We start from the raw sequence: 21,036 nt of genomic DNA, 5'->3' as shown, positions 1-21,036 counted from the left end.
GGGTGGTTGTGCAGGCAGATATGAAGTTCTCTGAGCAGTGCAGACGGGCTGCAAGAGTAGCTCATGGAGTATTGTCAATGATAATACAGGAATTTTTCCAGCAGGGATAAGGAGGTGATTATTCCATTGTATAAGGCAATGGTCAGGCCACACCTAGAGTACTGTATACAGGTCTGGAGGCCTCATTTCAAGAAGGATGTAGAGCTGCTGGAACGAGTACAGAGAAGGGCAACACGATTAGTGAATGGAACAAAGGGGTGCTCTTACGAAGAAAGGCTTAAGTTTTGCAAATTACAGTGTCTGGAGACTAGGCACCAGCGAGGTGATCTGATAGAGGTGTATAAAGCCTTGAATGGTTTAAGCATGCTCAATGCTGATGGGATTCTTCCTCTAGCTCAGAAAAATCACCTGAGAGGGCATAAATTCAAATTGAGGAAAGACAGATGTAGGATAGATGTGTGGAAATTTGCCTTTAGCCAGCGGGTGGTTGGTTGGTGGAACAGACTCCCATCCCTTGTGGTGGAGGTTGATAGCCTAAATAAGTTTAAGGCTCAGCTGGACAGGTATTTTGAACGAACAGAGGGGTGAAGTGGAAGTGGGTTGTTTTTTTTTTTTTTTTTGGCTGATGCTGCATAAGCTTGCTTTCTTGCATCAAATGCCTCTACTAATGCTAATGCTAATACCTTTGGAATACGAAAGTGAAAAAAGGCAGCAAAAAATAGGAGTAAGTTCAGAAGCACAGATTTTGAGAACAAGTGAAGAAATACCATCGGGACTTGGAGCTTTCTTAGCATCAAGGTTCATCAAAATTCTTCTGGCATCCTTTTGATGGAAGACCACAGGGGGCATTGAATGGATCGTGTTGAGAATGGTGGGAGCTGTTTTACTAAAATCATTAATACATGAGCTGGAAGAAAAATGGGATGCTAGCAGGTCAGCTTTATCCTTGGCTGAAGTGACAACAGAACCATCTGGTTTGGATAGAGGTGGGAGCAAAGATGGGCAAAAGTTGTGGCTAATAGCTTTGGCAAGAAACCAGAATGCCAGGTTACCATTAGGGCAAGAAGCAAGTTTTCTACTCTTAGCCTGTTCAAAGTGTAGTTTGGACTGATTAATAACTGCTTTACAATTCTTGCGAGCTTTGGTGTAGGCAGAAAATGAAACTGAAGAATTAGAAACAAGCGAATTATGTTTTGCATTTCAAGGCCTCATTTCAAGAATCATGTAGAACTGCTAGAACGAGTACAGAGAAGGGCAACAAGATTAATGAATGGAACAAAGGGTTGCTCTTACGAAGAAAGGCCTAAGTTTTGCAAATTACAGTGTCTGGAGACTAGGCACTGGCGACGTGATCTGATAGAGGTGTATAAAGCCTTGAATGGTTTGAACATGCTCAATGCTGATGGGATTCTGCCTCTTGGTCTGAATAATCACCTGAGAGGGCATAAATTCAAATTGAGGAAAGACAGATGTAGGACAGATGTGCGGAAATTTGCCTTCAGCCAGCGGGTACTTGGTTGGTGGAACAGACCTCCATCCCTTGTTGTGAAAGTTGATAGCCTAAATAAATTTAAGGCTCAGCTGTACAGGTATTTCGAACGAACGGAGGGGTGAAGTGGAAGTGGGTTGTTTTTTTTTTTTTTTCTTTGACTGATGATGCATAAGCTTGCTTTCTGGTATCCTATGCCTCTACTAATGCTAATGCAACGTTTTCTTTTGAACAGCCTTAGCACATTTATTGGAAAACCAAGGTTTAGATAAAGAACGAGATTTTAAAGAGGAGTGTGGGATAAAGAATTCCATTCCTGCAAGAATAATTTCACTGACACAATCTGAGCAAACGTTGACATCAGAAGTTTTGAAACAGTAATCCGACCAAGGAAAAGAAGAAAATAAATCTCGCAGGTCATCCCATTTTGTGTTCTTGTAATGCCAAACAATACGAGGTTGGGAATAGCCATGAGATAAAGGCTCCATTGAAGAAGACGCATTGCCAAGTTGTGATTTGAGGTGCCTAAAGGACCTCCCGCTTCGACTGTGTACTTAGAAGTTTTGTTTGTGAGAAAACGATCAAGGCTGTATGGTTAGGATTGTCTGGTATTCTTGTAGGTAAATGAACAATCCGTGCAAGGTCATTAGTAATTGCAAAAGCCTCAGGGTCTCGACCAGTTGGGTCAGTGTGACTAGAAAATGGAAGCCAGCTGGAGTTGTGAACATTAAAATCACCAAGTAAAATTACAATTATTTGTTCAAAGTCTAGGCCTAAATTATAGGTTCCCAAACTTTTTCGGGTCACCGCCCACTTTGCAAGACACACAATTTGTAAAGCCCCTCCATTATAAAAGTTTTCCGCGTTCAAGCCGTTTGATATTTTTGACGTAAATAGCAACTAAATAACAATAACAATGATACATTATTGCTTATTCCGTTAAATTATTGAAAAAGTAGTGGCCAATATGTGCTCCATCTTGAACACAGTTATTGCTATACCGATTTTGATGAAAATCTTTACATAGCCCATATGTAAAGATTGTAAAGTGTAAGCTCGAATAACATTATGCACAGTTTCATACAATGGTTTAAATATGAAAATTCGGAATACATATTAAGAGATTGCAAATGCATTAGTAAGAATCTTATTGTAATAATTAAAACACCATCAAATTTATTACAAAATTGTTTCGAACTTATAAAGTAAAAATACAAAGCAAAAATAACAAATTAATGTGAAGTTTCATACAATAGTTTAAATATGAAAATTCGGAATACATGTTAAGAGATTGCAAATGCGTTAGTAAGAATCTTATTGTAATAATTAAAACTCCATCAAATATATTAGAAAATTGTTTATTTTGAACTTACAAAGTAAAAATACAAAGAAAAAAATAACAAATTAATGTGAAGGATGAGCCAGATGCAATTTTAAGTTTGTTAATATCGGGTTCAACTTTCGTTAAAAACAGTCGTAAATCGCCACGCTCAGTTATATGCAATCGGTTCCTTTTCTTAGATAGTAAATTCGCTACAGCACTAAACCCACGCTGAGCCAAAAAGGAAGATGGAAATGCTATTAAAAATTTCTGCACTATTTCCCATAATCCAGGGTACAGTGTCGGTATTAATTTCTGAAGCCAGAACTGTTGGTATCCACTTTTGAATTTTATTTTTAGTTCTTCATTTGTTGTGAGTTCTATGAGTTCCTCTTCTAAATTTGATGATCCTGCTGTGTTTACATGTGAGAAAGGATCTAGAACCCAATTTGGTATATTCATGTTTAGAATATTCTTGAATCGCTCATTGAAATCAGCATGGAGAACCTCCAAGTGTTGGCAGTATGTAAGTAAATCTTCCTTTTTGAGAGACACTGCTGATAAATTTGAAAAGTGGCTATATTCCCGTCGGCCTAGATTCCACTTGAACAGAAGAAGTTTCCGCACAAAAGCAGAAATAATGTTTTTTGTTTTAATTAAATTCCATTCATCACCTTGTAATTGTAGATTGACTTCATTAAATATTTTATAGAGGTCTGTCAAATAAGCGATGTCATTTTTGGATGTAATGAGGTTGGCCCGCAATCCGTCGTCTCTGTTTTCTAGGAACTGTAGTACTGAATCAAACAAATTGTAAAATTGATTCAGACAAATACCTTTTGAAAGCCAACAAACTTCTGTGTGAAGCAGCAAACGATTGAAATCTTCATCGTTTTCACTACAAAGTTGGCTAAACAATCTGTCACTCAATGATTTCCTTCTAATCTTGTTAACTGCTCTAATAATGTAATGGAGCGACGTATGCAGGCGTTCACTTAAATTCTTCGCAACCAAATGTTGACGATGAAGAACACAATGTATAGTGAGTACATTTGGTACTGCTTGTTTCAAAAGTGCTATGAAACCCTTGTGGCGCCCTGTCATTGCTGGAGCACCATCAGTAGCAGCAGACAAAATATTACGAATAGGAATGTCTTTCTCTTGAAAAAACTTATTCATGGTATTAAATATAGATTCTCCCTTTGTATCCACTTCCAAATTTTTCGCAAATAATAATTCTCGACAAACTTTTTCTTCTTTTATGAATCGTACGTATGATAAGAGTAGTGCCTCATTATTTGGGAGAGTTGATTCATCGAGTTGAATGGAAAATTGGCATGTCTTCAAATAATCGCACAATGATTTTTCAACGTCTTCAGCCATTTCATTGATTCTTCTTTGCACTGGATTATTGCTCAAAGGAATTTTCCTGATGATATCTGACGCTGGCTTATGAAGCACAGTGTTTATTACTTCTTTTACTGCCGGCAAGATTAATTCCTCACCAATTGTGTGTGGTTTTCCCGCTTTTGAGATTAATAATGAAATATTATAAGAAGCTTGTAATCCGTTATTATCTTGTTTAGTGGATGACGCAAAAAGTTTTGATATAGTTGGACATTTAAAATATTTTTCTTCCAGTACTTGAAAATAGGACAAATCTTTATCCTTTTCGTCAGCATGCATTTTAGTCAAATGCTCTTGTAGCCTAGAAGGCTTCATTGCTTCATTTGAAAATACTTTTTGGCAAATCAAGTACATAGGCAATAATTGGTTCGTAGGAGACTGAATAAAGCCATATTTCAAATACTCAGTACTGTACTGTCGACATTTCTTCTTAGATTCAGACATAATGAAGTAATAAAATTTGCAACAATATTCACAAAATAAAAGATTTAATTTACACTTTGTATGACTCCACTTATCTATCACACTTTTGACTGATAATTGTTGGCAAAGCACACAAAAAATAATGAAACTTATTCCTAAACAGCAAAAATGTATGATTGTGGGGGGGGGGGATGAAGAATGGTTTACTTATTCTCTCGCTCGACAATTGTGGGGGGGTAAATAAATGATGATGATTTATTCTCACTTATATATTTATTATATATATTCTTTCCAACATACACTGAATAACTCCAATAATTTTTCACTCTCTCTTACATACTCTATGGAGGAAATATCTACTGAATACAATTCACTCCGTTAATAGCAATTAGACAATTCATGATATCAACTCTTGTACTTTTAACACATTTCATTAAGTTTCTAACCAATACCTCTAATCACAGAATAGTAATGTACACACTCTTTCTTTCTCTCTCTCTCTCTCTCTCTCTCCCTCTCTCTCTCTCTCTCTCTCTCTCTCTAGTTATTGATTCTAATATCTATCACTAATGATAAAAGTTGCACTAACTACAGTTCTTTATTGACTGTCTTGTGCATTATTCCTTTCTCGTCTATTTCTTTGTAACATCGTTTCTGTTGATATATTTCTTAAACAAACTTGCTTGCTATCTTTTCCTACCACCTGGGTGAGTTTCCGATCCTTCTGGTCTTCCTCCGCGATTTCCTCTCTGAGCTCGGCCTCCGCAGACTCGCCAGGTGTGCTCCCGGCTCGACACTTAGACGTTCCTACCGCATACTAGATCTTTCTCCAGGACTGTTTAACTCTCCGTGGAAAACTCGAACGGCCTTCCTTCCTTACGCTGATCATACTGCCTTTCACTATTACCTTTACCCACTAACTAAACTATCATAGTCGGACTTTTTGTACTCGTTTCCCACACTCCCAAAATTTCTTTCCGCTACTCTCATGCGCCTCTCCCCGGGATTCTCCTCCGGATCCTTTCCTTTCAGGTTTCGGGACTCTGTTTTTCTTGGGCTCTCCTCTCCTCTCTGCATCACCTTTTTGTTTCAAACTCCCTTCCTTATTTTTCTTCCAATCATTTGGTAGTCCTCCATCTCTCCTTAATTTCATTCGCTCATTTTTTTTCTACGTCATCCCAACCCACGTCTGGTAGGTCGAGCTCCTTTTCTTTGTGTCGAGAACATCCGGGCACTAAGCAATCTCAAGAACTATCCTTGGGATGATGACCATTCCATTTACCTCTTCCGTCATGCTCTATTCCAAGTTACCGCCCTTGAAATTATTAAGAGTGCCTTCCGTGTCGGCCCGTTTGTACTTTGTTTATCACTCGAACATGGTGTGCTCTCTGATCTGAGGTCTTCCCTTTGGATGGAGTCCGAAACCGTTCTAGGGTGTGGGCGTTCTTTTGTCTCCTGCTGCCATAAGTTCGGTACAGCCGTACATTCTGTAAACAAGAACTGCATCAAAACTGGCCTTCCCATTGTACTACCTACCGGTCAGCGTTCCTCCTGCTGCCATGCTAATCTGGCCCCTAATGAAACGTACACAGCACAAGCAAATTCTGCTGAGTGCTTCTCTGTTTTAAACATTAGATATTTTCCAAAAAAATTGGTAAAATTTTATTAACATAATATTTGTAAGAATGGATCTTACAAGATCACAGATCAATTTATGAATTATTACGTCGGCAAAACGGCCTTGGAAGCTTTGAAGATGAAACGCGCTACGGCATTAGTTTAAAATTCGCACCTAATCTGTCTCAAACGAATCAACAGATGCGGAGATATAATTGACTGGTCAAGCTTACGTCATTAGCGTTACCAAGGTGATCCAAGGAGAAAATAAAACTAAACAATTTTCGTGGAAAACAAAGAGTTGAGCATCATTACTTGCGAACAGTATTTTGCATTGTCGCTCTGTCACAACATTTTGCCTTTACTGCTTTTTGTAATTGTTGTATGAGAGAATTGCAATGAATTGGTTTTGAAAAACAGAAATATCTTCTTTCCTTTCTTCAGTATGTATTGTATCTACTAACAAAAAATCAAGGAAATTCATCTGTTCGAAGCCATACTGGAAACAGACGGGAAAAAAAAAAAGCTGGCCTAAAACTGATCACCACAATGCACATTTCATAAAAACAAAGTTCGCTTATTGTAATTGTTTTTAGAGGACTAAATCGGAACAGCAGTTTCATGGATGTATATTTGATCTTCTTACGAACTTTAAACAAAATATTTCTATTCATAGCTGCGTTATAAACTTCGAAAACTGATGTCGAAGGAACTTCGCATGCATCTCACCTGGTGTGCAAACGAAAAAAAAAAAAAATAAAAAAAAAATATATATATATATATGCTACGAGTAACGGATTGTTTTATATGCATTTGATACCATCAAAAAATTTGAGGGGAAAATTGAATTTTCATTATCACACACACGCCCGAAAAATTCACCTTAAAGTGTCATATGTTTGCTTGCTTGAATTCCAATCTGAGCTGCAAATGTAATTTGACTTCTCTTTCACTGATAGAGCTGCTGTTTGCTGAATGAAGGAAAACGGGTTCATTTTCCTGAAATTTCCACTTCCTTTCATTCACTTGGGGGAAAAAAACTCGTTAGGGGAGGGAGTTCACCCTTTCTAGTCTGACCCTAAGGGAAAGAGACAGAGCGAAAGAAATAAAAATACTCTTTTGGTGGGAGGAAGGCCAGGAGATTGTCAAACGTCCACAACTGTAACTTTCATCACAGATGCTGAAGTTCTAATAAGTCAGTTTCATTGCGGATTCGAAAGTATTTCTTTATTGCATTCAGTTTCGCAACAGATGCTAAAGTTCCAATAAGTCAGCTTCATTGTAGGATGCCTAAGTTCAGATTAGTCCGATTTTTGTCCGGTGTGCATTTGATAAAAAAACCCTCTTTGCTTTATTTTGATTTATTGTAATTGTAATTATAATATTGTAATTGTTTTTCGGAACAATATTTTGCAATAATCCCCCTGGAAATATTAGCCAGTGAACTGCATTATACATTTCAAACATTGCTGTATAGCTTGAATGTCCTCGAATACAAATGACTACGGTTACTTTCCTTTGAGTGACCGCCTTGTACAGATGTTTTATTGTGGACACTTCCTTCCAGTCATTAAAACCATCAGTAGTTGTCCTTTATTGTACCTAAAGTAATTCGTTATGTTGGGGGAAACGGTTTTTGCTCCTAATTGAAGTAGCACTTTCGAATTTTGCCCAAGTCGATTTATCTGCACATATCGAAAATTAGAAGGACAGTAAAAGAGTTGATAATTGGTGCCATTGGTGGGCAGCATTCCGACTAACAAATTTTCTGTTTATACTCCACAATGACCACACGGTCAGAGAGTATATCATTATACTCTTTAGGCACTGACCAAACTTGCATGTAAACAAGACACTGAATTTTATTCTTGTGGTTTGTAATCAAATAGTCTGATTCCCATCGGCTTTGTTACACTCGCTTTTCTTCAATTTTTCTTTTCTTGTGAGACCCGGTTGTTCGATGATAAGTAGTAATTTATTAAGTAGAAGTGTTGTATATTGAAGGTAACATGGAAATCAATTGTGATGCGTATCTAGTAATTTCATGAGCCCTGGTGACACAACCTTGGTAAATGGACGGACGAGCGAGTGAGCAAGCGAGAGAGAGAGAGAGCGAATGAATGAATGACCGACCGACACCTGCCCCAGAGCATGTGCTTTGAAACGAGACATCTAGCAATTGAAGTCGTGCATAGAAGCTAGGTTTGCACTCACAAGTGGTGTTTTGCGATGAGAGTTTTATTTTTTTGCACGTGAAAATCAAAAGGCCTAACCCACAGAAGGGCCACACAAAATCGTCCGGGGGCCACATGTGGCTCCCGGACCATGGTTTGGACAGCCCTGATGTAGTGCAAAAATCAATCAATAAATCAAAAAATCAATAAAGAGAATATTGAGAACAACATTTTCTGTAAGAGTAATCTTTCTCTAAAGAAAACTGTAATCTTCAGGTAAAAGAAAAGCATCAAATAAATATTTTACAAACCAAGTAAAGCCTATTAATAGAATTATTTAAATGAAAAATATTTAAAATTTTTTTCATTTAAAAGTATAACAATGCTAAAAGTAACTTTCATTTATAAAAGAAAAAAAAAATTATGAAAATCTAAAGAAAAGGCAAGTCTAACAATGCCATTATAAAAAAAAAAAAAAAAAAGCTAAAGCCTGATGTAGCCGAGTGGTCAGGAGCACGAGTGCGGGTAGCACATGCTCTTTGAGTGGACCATGGTCTGAGTCTGTGACTGCTAAATACGATTAACAATTTGTATTGATTGATTTATTGTAAACTCTACTGACCTGGTGGTTGTGCCGTAGTATAAACAAGAACATTTAAAAATATATATATATATATATATATATTATGAAAACCAAAGAAGACATTCCTATCAATACAATAATGAAACCAAGGGATACCAATATAAATAATATTTGCTTGGCTTATCCATCTTCTCTTGTCATTCTTGGCTTATACTCTTTTCTCTATAGCACACAGCCTTAAATATACCTTAATTATCTAATTCTCCATATATTCCTATATTACGGCCTGATACAATGTTTAATCAATGGTGTTAACGAGATTTGGTAAATCTAAATTACATAACTTTATTCTACATTATATATCTTTACTTTATATCTAGAACTAATTTCGTTCAAGTTTGTTTTATTATATATATATATATATATATATATATATTTTATTATATTTGTTTTATTATATATATATATATATATATATATATATATATATATCGGATTAGAATAGGTATATAGATTACATTGTTCTAGTATTTATAGCACACCCTTTTGGTGTTTCAGCTTCTCAAGTCTTGTCAAGAAGTATAAGAAGTATGTTTTCAACTAAATCTACAGCATGCATATTTTCAAGTAAGTTGAATATAAATAAACAAAATAATTCACCGAGACTATGTTATAAAATCTCATTCCTTTTCCAAATTTTAAAAACTGATTTGTTAATTTTTAACTTTGCATTTTAAATTTTTACCGTTCTTTGATATTGATTGATCAAAAAAATGTAAAGTAAATTTTAACAAATGGTTTATTAAAAAATGGTTTGTTAATTTAAAAATTGGCAAATATCTGGATAAAAATTTTCATCTAGATATTTGCCTAATCCTTCCTTTACCTATAGTTAGCATTAGTGTGAGTAGAGGCATATGATGTAAGAAAGCAAGCTTATACAGCATCAGCCAAAAAAAAAAAAAAAAAATCCCATTTCACCCATCCATTCACTCCAAAAGCTTGTCTAGTTCTTCCTTAAATTTATTTAAGCTAGCAACTGCCACAACAGCCAATGGAAATTGTTCCAGAAATCAACCACTTGCTGGCTAAAGGCAAATTTCTGCACATCTGTTCTACAACTGACTTTTCTCGATTTGAATTTATGCCCGCTTAAATCATTCAAGGCCCTATACACTTCAATCAGATCACCTTGCCTAGTCTCAAGATGCTGCAATTTACAGAACTTTCTTGGTAAGAGCTAACCTCAGCTCCTGTTCCACTCACCAATCCAGAATAAAAGTTTTTTTCTTTTTATTGACCAGCACATAACATTGCAAAATCTTTGCCTATTCCTTGATCACATGCATGTACTGTTACCACCAAGACCTAATTTTATTTAATTATATTGAAATAATTATTTTCTTTCATTGGAAGGAAACAATGAAAAATTTCTGGAATTTAAAATTACTTTAATTTTTCAATATAAAATATGTTCCATTAAGTTTCATTTTCAAAGAAGTTTACCCATATTTTTTCAAAATATCATGTTTCTGATAATCATTCTGCTATTAACTTTTCTGCCAAGCAGCTTCTTTAATTTTTTGTTTTATGAAATCTCTCTCTCTCTGCCGCCAAAATTATTGGGAGTCCAAAAATTTTGAGATATTTTTTCTCTGTTTCCCTAAATTTTTTTCCTGTTTATTTGGGTCACAGATGATGCTTTGGCAACTGCTGCTGTGTTGTATATATATTTGCTGTTTTTTTTACAGTAAAAAATGGTTATAATAATGTTATTTAAATCTTCTTCACAGTTGTGCATATTTTTGTAAATTGCATCTTCTGTATTTTTATGATGCAGTTTCTGTGTGCCTCTTTCTGCATTTTGCTTATCAGTTTGAAAACTACCCCTAATCCATATTTATTGTAGATTCTCTTAGTTTTTTTGCCTTGGACACTTTTTGTGTATGCTGTGATGACTGGGTTTTTTTTTTTTTTTTTTTCAGTTTGCTTCAGTTTTGGTGTGATGTATTTTTTCTTGACTTTTTAGGTTGCCTGTGTTGCAGTGTTCCCAGACTATAGATGTGTGGGGTCTGGTTTAGATAGCTGGGTCCAGTTTTTCAGGTACAATTTTTTCCTCCAAAAATTGAAATATATAAAAAAAAAAAAAAAACAAAAGCAAATTTTTGCTCTATTTAATCATGTAACAAAACTCATTTATTATTTGTTCTACAACAATTATACAACTGTTAAACAGCTTTTAAACAACTAAGAAGAGAATTAGTATGCACATAGAACTTTACATAAGGAACAAAGGAAGACAATTTTATCCTTAAATCTGGAATGAGAAACTAGTTTCACACTTAGATATTATGACTTTTGAGCGATAATCATAGGATCATGTGATAACTAATATATATTTTCTAAGGACTGGTTGGTCTTGGCGCATTATAGCCTTAGTAGCTAATGCGCCAATAAAACCCAAACCCAAACTCTAAGGACTGGTGTGTGTGTGTGTGTGTGTGTGTGTGTGTGTGTGTGTGTGTGTGTGTGTGTGTGTGTGTGTGTGTGTGTGTGTGTGTGTTTTCTTCTTTTTTTTGTGGTTGAAGAACTTACTATTTTGTAATGATTATAATAATGTTTACTTCTTCAAACGTCCACCAAAAATTTAGTTTCCTTGCATGGTAAAGTTGACATAGCCTAGTGGTCAGGTGCCCAAGTGCAATAGCACATTGCACTTGGGCACCTCTCTTTGAGTGGACCAAGGTTCAAGCCCTTGACTGCTAAATACGATTAACATTTGTATTGATTGATTTATTGTAAACTCCACTGACCTGGTGGTCATGCCGGAGCATAAACAAGAATATTTTTTATGATATCATAAGGAGTTGGTCCAAGTTATAAAGAAGGGAAAAATCAAATACTTCCACATACATAGACATTCAGAATTTTGCATTCCTTAATTGAATCTCTCCAGCAAACTTAATCAGAAGAGGTAGAGAGGCTGCCTGAGTTCTGTTTGCTGATTTGTCCTCTTTGGAGAAGTCACAACAACAATTACATGACAATACAAATTTGATATTACCTAACAGTGTATTGAATGAATTGCTAAAATTGCTGAAAAGCAAGGTGTGAGTCATCATGAAACAGATAAATATATGGGCTGTGATAGGGTAACACAGGTATATGCTAAGAGCATAGTTAATAAATGTGATGAGTTTGAAGTGCTGGTCAAGTCATCAAATGCAAACCTTGTGGTGGGGATATAAGAGACATGGTGTCGTGTCACCCAGATATAACAGATGGAAAATTTGAATATGGGGAGTAAAATGTGTACAGAAAAGACAGAAGACAGTGGGGGGGGGTATGCTGTTAGTTAGGCAGCATTAGCATTAGTAGTGACAGATGATACTAAAAAGCAAGCTTAAAATTTCAGCCAAAAAAAAAAAAAAAAAAACCTGCACAAACATTTGCTTCAAATGTTTGTCCAGTTCTTCCTTGAATTTATTTAAGCTATCAACTTCCACAACAACAGATGGAAGTTGGTGACAGCAATCAACTGCCCCCGGCACAAATTTTCGTATTGAGCTTGCTCAAACCATTCAAAGCTTTATACACTGCAGTCAGAGATTACCTTGCAGTTGCCTAATCTCCAGATGCTGAAATTTGCAGAACTTAGGCCTTTCTTGGTAAGAGCACCCCTTTGTTCCCCCTCACCAATCTCGTTGCCCTTCTCTGTACTTGTTCCAGCAGATCTACATCCTACCTAAAATGAGACCTCCTAAACATTGCCTTATACAAAGAGATAATCACCTTATTCTTGCTAGCAGAATTCCTGAATATCATTGACAAAACCCCATGAACTGCTCTGGGGTTTTGTCATGTCTGCACTGTTAAGAAAACTTCATATCTGACTGCACAATTGTCCCCTACCCCCAAATATCCACTACCCCGAGTTTAGTGTCACACAGTTGGCATGTTACTCTGGGATTACTGCCCCATATACAATAAAGGTAGTTCTCGACTTTACAAGTTAATTCATTCCTAGCATGCTGTCGTAAAGCAGGAATTTATTTCCCATAGACATAATGTCAAAAATAGGGGTTACGTTCTCAACAATGAAATTAGTTAGCTAATTAGTCTATAAAGCATTTAGGGCTGAAGCCTCAAGCTATGGAAAAGTCTAGACTATGTATAAGTGTAGTGAAAAAGCATCAATAATACATAGCCAAATCGGAATTAACAAAATATTAGCAAAACAGCATCGTTTTAAGTTATATCTCATATTGTGAATACCTTCGTAACGAGTTGCCATGATATTGCACTACTTCGAATAAGTAACGCTTCACCTGAGGAGAAGACTAATGTTACTTATTCTCGGGTGGATACCACCACCCAGACGGCACCGTTTTGAAATATGGTATGGGATAAAGTTCTCGGTTATCCTCATGCTATCCCTATTAGGCTTAGAAAAGAGATAAAGATGTAGGAAGGTTATAGTAGGAGAGGTAGAGGAAGGAAATGCCGTAGAAAGAAGAAAGGGACAGTTGCTCCTTCAACTTACACTCAAAGCTCATATATTCCTTGAATAGGCAACGCTTCCCCATTAGAGAAGACTGTTGTTACCTATTCAAGGAAACTCGGCTCCTTCGACTCACACACACAAAGCTCATATATTCCTTGAATAGGCAATGCTTCCCCAGTAGAGAAGGTTGTTGTTACCTATTTGAGGAAACTCAGTGGCCATCAGGCCCTCCCCCAGACGGCACCGTTTCAGGGCTATTTGTATATGTGTGGGATAATAACTCAACTATCCACTTGTCCCTATTAGACTTAGAAAAGCAAAAAGGTAGAGGGAAAGTAATAGTAGGAGTGGAAGAGGAAAAGAAACGGTGTAGAAGAATGAAAGGGACAGTAAGTCCTTCAACTCACACCACTTAAAAACTCCTCGAATAGGCAACGCTTCCTGAGTGGAGAAGGCTGTTGTTACCTATTCTTGGAAACTCCGGACATCATCAGGCTCCCCCTGGTGCCGTTTCAGGGCTATTTTGTATATGTGTGGGATAATAACTCGGCTATCCACTTGTCCCTATTAGACTTAGAAAAGCAAAAAGGTAGAGGGAAAGTAATAGTAGGAGTGGAAGAGGAGAAGAAACAGTGTAGAAGAATGAAAGGGACAGTAACTCCTTCGACTCATGCCACTCAAAAACTCATAAACTCCTCGAATAGGCAACACTTCCCCAGTGGAGAAGGCTGTTGTTACCTATTCTTGGAAACTCCGGACATCATTAGTTTCAGGGCTGTTTGTGAATTTAATGTGAAAAAAAACCCATTGGACCAAATCTATTAAACCAAACAAATGAATTATAAAATTCAAATCTGAATCATAAAAAATCTAAATTTAGACGATCATTTCACAGCTATTATGAATTAAATGTGAAAAAAAATCCATTGGACTAGATCTATTTAACCAAACAAATTTTGAGTTATAAAATTGAAACCTATATCATGGAACTGGTTTTAATGAGAACCTAAGACATCTAGATTTTTTTATCAAGAAAACTGAATTTTGTAATAGACGAAAAAAAAACCCTGCTTTTTTTTTTTTTTTTCTCTCTAAAATAACTAAAACCAGTACTTTAGATGAACCTCATCTCCAACCAAACTGCACAGAAGAGGTGGCTCTCCCCACCTTTTCAGAAACTTATCAGACCCTAAACGCCATTTTTCCAACTGTAAAAACCTTTGCATGGAAGCAGACATTGTTTGTTTCAAGTCCCAAAGAGATCCCCTAAAGGTCCCAAACCTTTTCCGTTTTCGAAGCTTCCACACATGATATTTTGCCTCTGTAATTAAAAATATAGTGAACATTTTTTTCTTGCCCAAGGGATGATCGAATTGCAAGTAAATTACCTCCTCTAGTGTGAACTGTCTTATCCTCAAAAATCTACAAATTCTTTTCCAAACTTCCTGCGCGAATCGACAGTAATAAAATAAATGGTACGCTGTTTCAATTTCGGTACAAAATTCGCATAATCTGTTGCCTGTCTGACTAAATCTATACGTGATATCGTTCACTGGTATGTTTCCGTAACCAACCCTCCACGAAAAGTCAATACGCGACGGATAGTTTCCGCCAATTTTTAAATTTTTAAAAAACAACTGGGCATTATTTCCTAAATTTGGCTTTTCTGGATTTTCTGAGTTAAACAGTGTCCAGTAGAGTCGTTTTAAACCCCCCTTAAAAGGATCTATATCTTTCTCCCTTAACTGCGTGCACATATCCCGAATTTTTTTGTAATATATAGGAATTGTCTCTGCTTTTGGCCCTAGATAATTGCCGCCTTTAATTAAGGCTGTATTAAATCCCATAAAATACTTTATCAGTACCGCTACTAAATGGTTAGATTGCACCATATTAGCCACATCCAGCAGCCTCTTACAGCTACACCTCAAATTAATTTTTGGAATACTTATTCCCTCATCTTCCCACGGTAAAAATAAAAATTTCTGTGCTATTTCTTGCCGTTTTCCTCCCCATAAAAACTGAAATGTTGGAACGTAAAATCGTCTCATTGTCCTAGCTGTGATTCCTGTTATAAACACCGTGTATAAGATTTTAGGAAGAATTACGGTTCTAACAATAATGGATTTGTTCTCAAAAGAAAATTGTCCCACTTCCCACGCTTTTAAACTTTCCCGTATTTTAGTGGTGAGCCCTCCTACAGGTAGCATGGGACTCTCTCTAAACGGAACTCCCAATATTTGAATCGATTTATTCGACTCCACTTCTCGTTGTGGTAAAGGCCGATGTACCCATTCCCCTAACAATTTTATCCTGGTTTTATCTTCGTTTATGTTTAACCCCGACTTTTTACCAAAAGTAGTAACGAGTGACATAAATTCTTCCACCGCATAACTCGTAGTGAGAGTGGCGGTAACATCATCCGCATACACTATACATTTACACTGCTCTGCCGGCTTTGGCAATGGTATCCCCTGAATGGCCTCAGTTCTGTCTATTCTTCCCAACAGTGGTTCTAGTGCTAACGTAAATAACAAAGGACTAAGCAGACATCCTTGTTTTACTCTCCTATCAATTTTAATGTTTTTCGAAATTTCTCCATTTACCAAAAGTCGCGTGCTACTATGTGTGTATAGATTTCTCAGGACTGTAAACAACTGAGATCCTACGTTCGTATCTTTAATTATAGAGAAAAGGTAGTCATGGTCGATTCTATCGAAAGCCTTTTCTAAGTCGATTGCCACTAACGCTAAATTGTAACTCTTTCGTTTCCGATATTCTAATATATCTTTTAATAGCCAAAGGTTATATTCTATCCGCCTCCCCGGTATACCGTAGCACTGTGTGCTTCTAACTACCTGGGTTACGTCGCGTTTTAATTTAGTTGTCAAAATCTTTGCAAATATTTTATAGTCACAATTAGCCAACGTTATAGGTCTCCAGTTAGCAATTTTCGTTAAATCCCGTCCATGCTTCGGAATGAAAGTAGTATAGGCATTTAAGAAGCCTTCGGGTACAACCCCTTCCTGAAAAAATTTGTTAAAGACGGCCAGAAGAATAGGCGCTAACAAGTTCCAAAATTTCTTATAAAATTCAAACCCCAAACCATCCGGTCCCAGCACGCGTCGTAATTTACATGATTTTAGAGCCACAGTTAGATACCCCATAATTATTTCCCTGTCCTGTAATGCTTTTTGCTCGGGTGTGAATTGTCCAATCGTCCAAATGGAGTTGTCTCTCTCTTTTTTTTGCAAAGCAAGCTCTTTTTCATAGTAGTTTACAAAACTATTCATAATAGTTGGCGTTGTTGAATGTGTGTTGTCATCGTCTGTAATTTCCTGAACAGTTTTGGCTAAATTATTTAACCTTAGTCTTCTTTGGTAAAACGCAGCTGAAGGATTATCAGCCTCCCTAAATTTCAGCTGTATTTTTCGCGCCTTTTCTTTCTCTTCTTCCAATATCATACCGTCAATAATCGCTTGTACTTCCGCTGTTGCACTTTCATCCCCGCACCGGTGGTAAATTCTTTTTTCTTGTAGGAGATCTTTCAGTCTATTTCTGCGTTGTTCGTTTCTTTCCTTAATTTTGGAGTAATAAAATGATTTAGCACTTTCTTTAATTTTCGCCAACATTTCCCACTCATTTCTACCTGACTCTACTATCTGTTTAATAACTGTTGTAAAGTCCCAGTCTTCTCTCTCCAGAACTGCTGGGTTGAGCTTCCAATAGCCATTACCCAGACTAACGTTCGTGAATAAATCTCCCTTCCACATTACTGCCAAGTGAACTGAAACTTGTCGACCTCCCGCAAATTTCACATGCCGTATCATTGTTATCTTATCCTTCAACTGACTTGTTGCGTAAATGCGATCTATCCTAGTTCCTATATTATTGGCTATTCTCGTGGCCGCTCGTTTCCCCGGATTTTTTTCCCTCCAGACGTCTACCAAGTCTAATTTAGTACAAACCTCGATTAATTCACGAACCCCCCCCCAGTACCATGATGCGGGTTACCCGCCAGAATTTTGTCCATAATGGGGTCAGGAACGCAGTTCCAGTCCCCTGCCATTATAATCCACTGCACCCCCCTCATATAGTTGCCCAGCCCCTGAAACAGAGTTTTCCTTTCTAAAGTGGAATTTGGACTATAGACACAGATTAGTCTAATTGTACGCCCCCCATAACTCCAATCCACTGCCACAACCCGACCTTCTGTATCCCTACCTGCCAGTCGTACAGTCCCTAAAATTGGAGGAACCACTACTATTCCCACCCCTGTGGATCGATTTGTCCCAAAACTCCAAAATCCTAACAACCGGTATCTGTTTTGAAACTGCTGGATGTCTGCTAAGCTGGCGAAGTGAGTTTCTTGTAGAAACCAAATCTTCACCCCCATGTTCATCATAATTTGCCATATCATCCTTTGTTTGTTAATCGCTCTCAGACCCTGTACGTTGGCATCAGCCTACAGCTGAAGATATCAGCTGTTTCCTGATGGCAGAGTGACCTGACATAAACAACATACTAAGTTCATAAACATTTCTTTAATACAAGTTTAACCTTTCCTATACAAAATTTGACTATTTTTCTTTAATTATAATTAGTGTAATTTATATCTAAAAATGCTCTTGTTTTGAATATTCAATTTCTTAGCTATGTTTCAGGCCCACTTTACAGTTATCTGTTTTATTTAAAGAATTAGGTGGAGATGGGCATATGCCTGGGAACCACCCCGACACAGTATATACACACACACACACACACAGACCCTGTACGTTTAACGACATAAATGTTATTCCCGACATTATGAGCAGAACTTTACTAAAACTTCTGCTAAGATATTCCTATGTTCGTCATTTAACTTTAATTTGTTACTGGTGAGTAACACAGTGAGATCTCCAACATTCTTGTTTTTAATATTAGAAATAACGAAATCACCCCAGGTGAACTGAATATTAACTACCTGACCCTCCTCGTTTTCATTCCAAAGAAAATTCGGTTCTCCTCGAGTTTTAACAATTTCCGCCAAGCTTCGCCTATATTCCCTGTATTCTTTTGTGTTTCCTACTACATTTAACCATTCTATCCCTTCGTATTCCCTCGTTTGTATGCCATCTGAATCCGAATCAGACCCCGAAAGTGTTTTGCAATCTTTCTTACCACCTGACAAAATTGATAACTCTTCCCCCTCTATTTGTTTTATTTCGGTCTCTTCTTGAATTTCCTCTGTTCCCCCTTTTGCTCTTTTAATTTTACCGCTTATTTCTTCCTTCTCCCCCTGTTTATGTACATTTCGTACTGTATTTTCCGCTTCCATATCCTCGGTTAGTTCTGCGTATTCCGATTGTGTTGCCGACATATCGTACGCTATTGTAAACGTTGGTGTGATTTCTTTAATCTGCGTCTCACACCTCTGCGCTCCTATAGTTTCCGCGCTTTCAGCGTTAGGCATATCTTTTGGTGGCTCGCTCGCTTTCTGCTGTCCTCCCCCACCAGCAACTCTTTCGGCAAACGTGCGTTCCGGGCATTGAATGAATTTATGCGTGGAAGCTCCGCATTTTTTACAGTTATTAAGGCAGTTGGCCGTAATATGACCGGTGCCATTACAATTAAAACAACGTGATTTTTGGCATTCTGCTCCCAAATGGTGTTTACCTCCACACCTCAAACAAACTTTTTGAACTCCTGGGTAATTTATTAATAACCTATGACTCATCAAATCGATGATGTTTGGCACGGGCGTTTTCATGTCAATATGTATTTGCACCGTACCTGTTTCCACGCCTGGCCATTCCTCATATTCTTTTCTATGAATCTTAACAACCTTACCAAACTTGTTAAAAAAACTCTCGACAGGACTATTAGACATTTCTACCGGAAATCTATCAGTAGTAACCACTTTGCGTATGTTACCAATTTGCACAGGTTTGATCATTACGTTTCTAATAGAAAACCCTTTCAAGACCTTTTCTCTTGCCTCTATTGTTTTCAAGACCAACTGATATTTCTGCCTCGGTAATTGAGTTAATCCTTTTATCTCGTGAACCGAAACAACCTGAGTCACTCCCCGCATTACCTCTCTAATTGGACAAACCTCTGTAGTCCGAAACTCCACTGTTCTTTCTCTAAAGAAGAACTGTGCAATAATTAATCTCGGTTCCTTAAGGAAAATGAATAGTTAAAAAATCCTGTGTCCTGCTTGACACCAGCAAAACGAAAAAAGAAAATATCTAACTTGGCAGAAATAAATTTCAAAGACACGTAAAACAAAAGAAAATCAATCACTTACTACCCTCCTAAAGGAGGTTCCCCACAACGGGGAAACCTCAGCTGAAAGGACCGCCGCTAACCTCTTGATGCGATCGGACACTTTCTTCAACCTTCAGAACGAGAAGAACACTAATGAACGAAATAATTCACAAAACAGCCTCTAGACGGCACTGTTTCAGGGCTATTTATGTATGTATGTGAATATCTACTCGAATATCCACTTGTCCCTATTAGACTTAGAAAAGCAAAAAGTAGAGGGAAAGTTATAGTAGGAGTGGAAAAGAAACGGTGTAGAAGAATGAAAGGGACAATAACTCCTTCAACTCACACCACTCAAAAACTCATAAACTCCTCGAATAGGCAACGCTTCCCCAGTGGAGAAGACTGTTGTTACCTATTCTCGGAAACTCCGGACATCATCAGGCTCCCCCTGGCGGCACCGTTTCAGGGCTATTTGGCCCTTCTTCAGTGGGTGGGTAGGTACCCAAGTGATGCAATGATGACAAAACATTTATGAAGTATAACTCCACAATATGAGAGATGCCTGATGGTGTATGATGTGTCTAGACTATAAAGCATTTAGGGCTGAAACCTCAAGCTATGGAAAAGTCTAGACTATGTATAAGTATAGTGCAAAAGCATCAATAATACATAGCCAAATCTGAATTAACAGAAGGTTAGCAAAACGGCATTGTTTTAAGTTATAATCTCATATTGTGAATACCTTCACAATGAGTTGCCATGATATTGCACTACTTCAAATAAGTAACGCTTCACCTGAGGAGAAGACTAATGTTACTTATTCTCAGATGGATACCACCACCACACAGACGGCACCGTTTGAAATATGGTATGGGATGATGATTCTCCGTCATCCTCACACTGTCCCTATTAGACTAAGAAAGCAGTAAAAATGTAGGAAAGCGACATTGGGAAAGGTAGAGGAAGAAGATGCTGAAGAAGAAGGAAAGGGACAGTTGTTTCTTCAACTCTCTCACCAGGTGTTATATTTTCCTCGAAACAGCAGCACCCTCCCCAAAGGGGGAGACTGTTGCTGCCCATTCGAGGAAGCTTGGTGGCCATAAGACCCCTTGGACGGCACCGTTTCAGGGCTGCTTGGCCCCTCCTCAGTGGGTGGGCAGGTACCCATTGTTTCTTTTTATGTAAAAAAGAAAAAGCCCAATTTCCATCATCAAGTCTTCTTTGTGCTCATTTTAATGATCTTATTACCCAATAGGGCTAATCTCA

The 21,036-nt window shown here is 37.4% G+C and overlaps 1 protein-coding gene across 9 annotated transcripts in view; it reads left to right on the top strand.

Annotated features, from left to right (window-relative positions):
• LOC150083163 (uncharacterized) overlaps window positions 1-21,036 on the top strand; it is a 1,214,634-nt gene that overhangs the window by 302,980 nt on the left and 890,618 nt on the right. For 8 of the 9 annotated variants that reach the window (XM_090377875.1, XM_090377878.1, XM_090377876.1 and 5 more), the window contains 2 exons: window positions 9,573-9,641; window positions 11,044-11,117. The gene's annotated coding sequence lies outside the window, so the exon portion shown is untranslated. The remainder of the gene's footprint in view (window positions 1-9,572; window positions 9,642-11,043; window positions 11,118-21,036) is intronic. The other variant, XM_090377874.1, reaches the window with a different exon arrangement.

The sequence above is a fragment of the Mastigoproctus giganteus genome, chromosome 7 (assembly GCF_048544385.1).
Source record: "Mastigoproctus giganteus isolate SK-2022 chromosome 7, ASM4854438v1, whole genome shotgun sequence".
Lineage (NCBI taxonomy): Eukaryota > Metazoa > Arthropoda > Arachnida > Uropygi > Thelyphonidae > Mastigoproctus > Mastigoproctus giganteus.
Note: the sequence above shows the minus strand (reverse complement) of the source record. Positions and strands in the feature narration are given on the sequence as shown.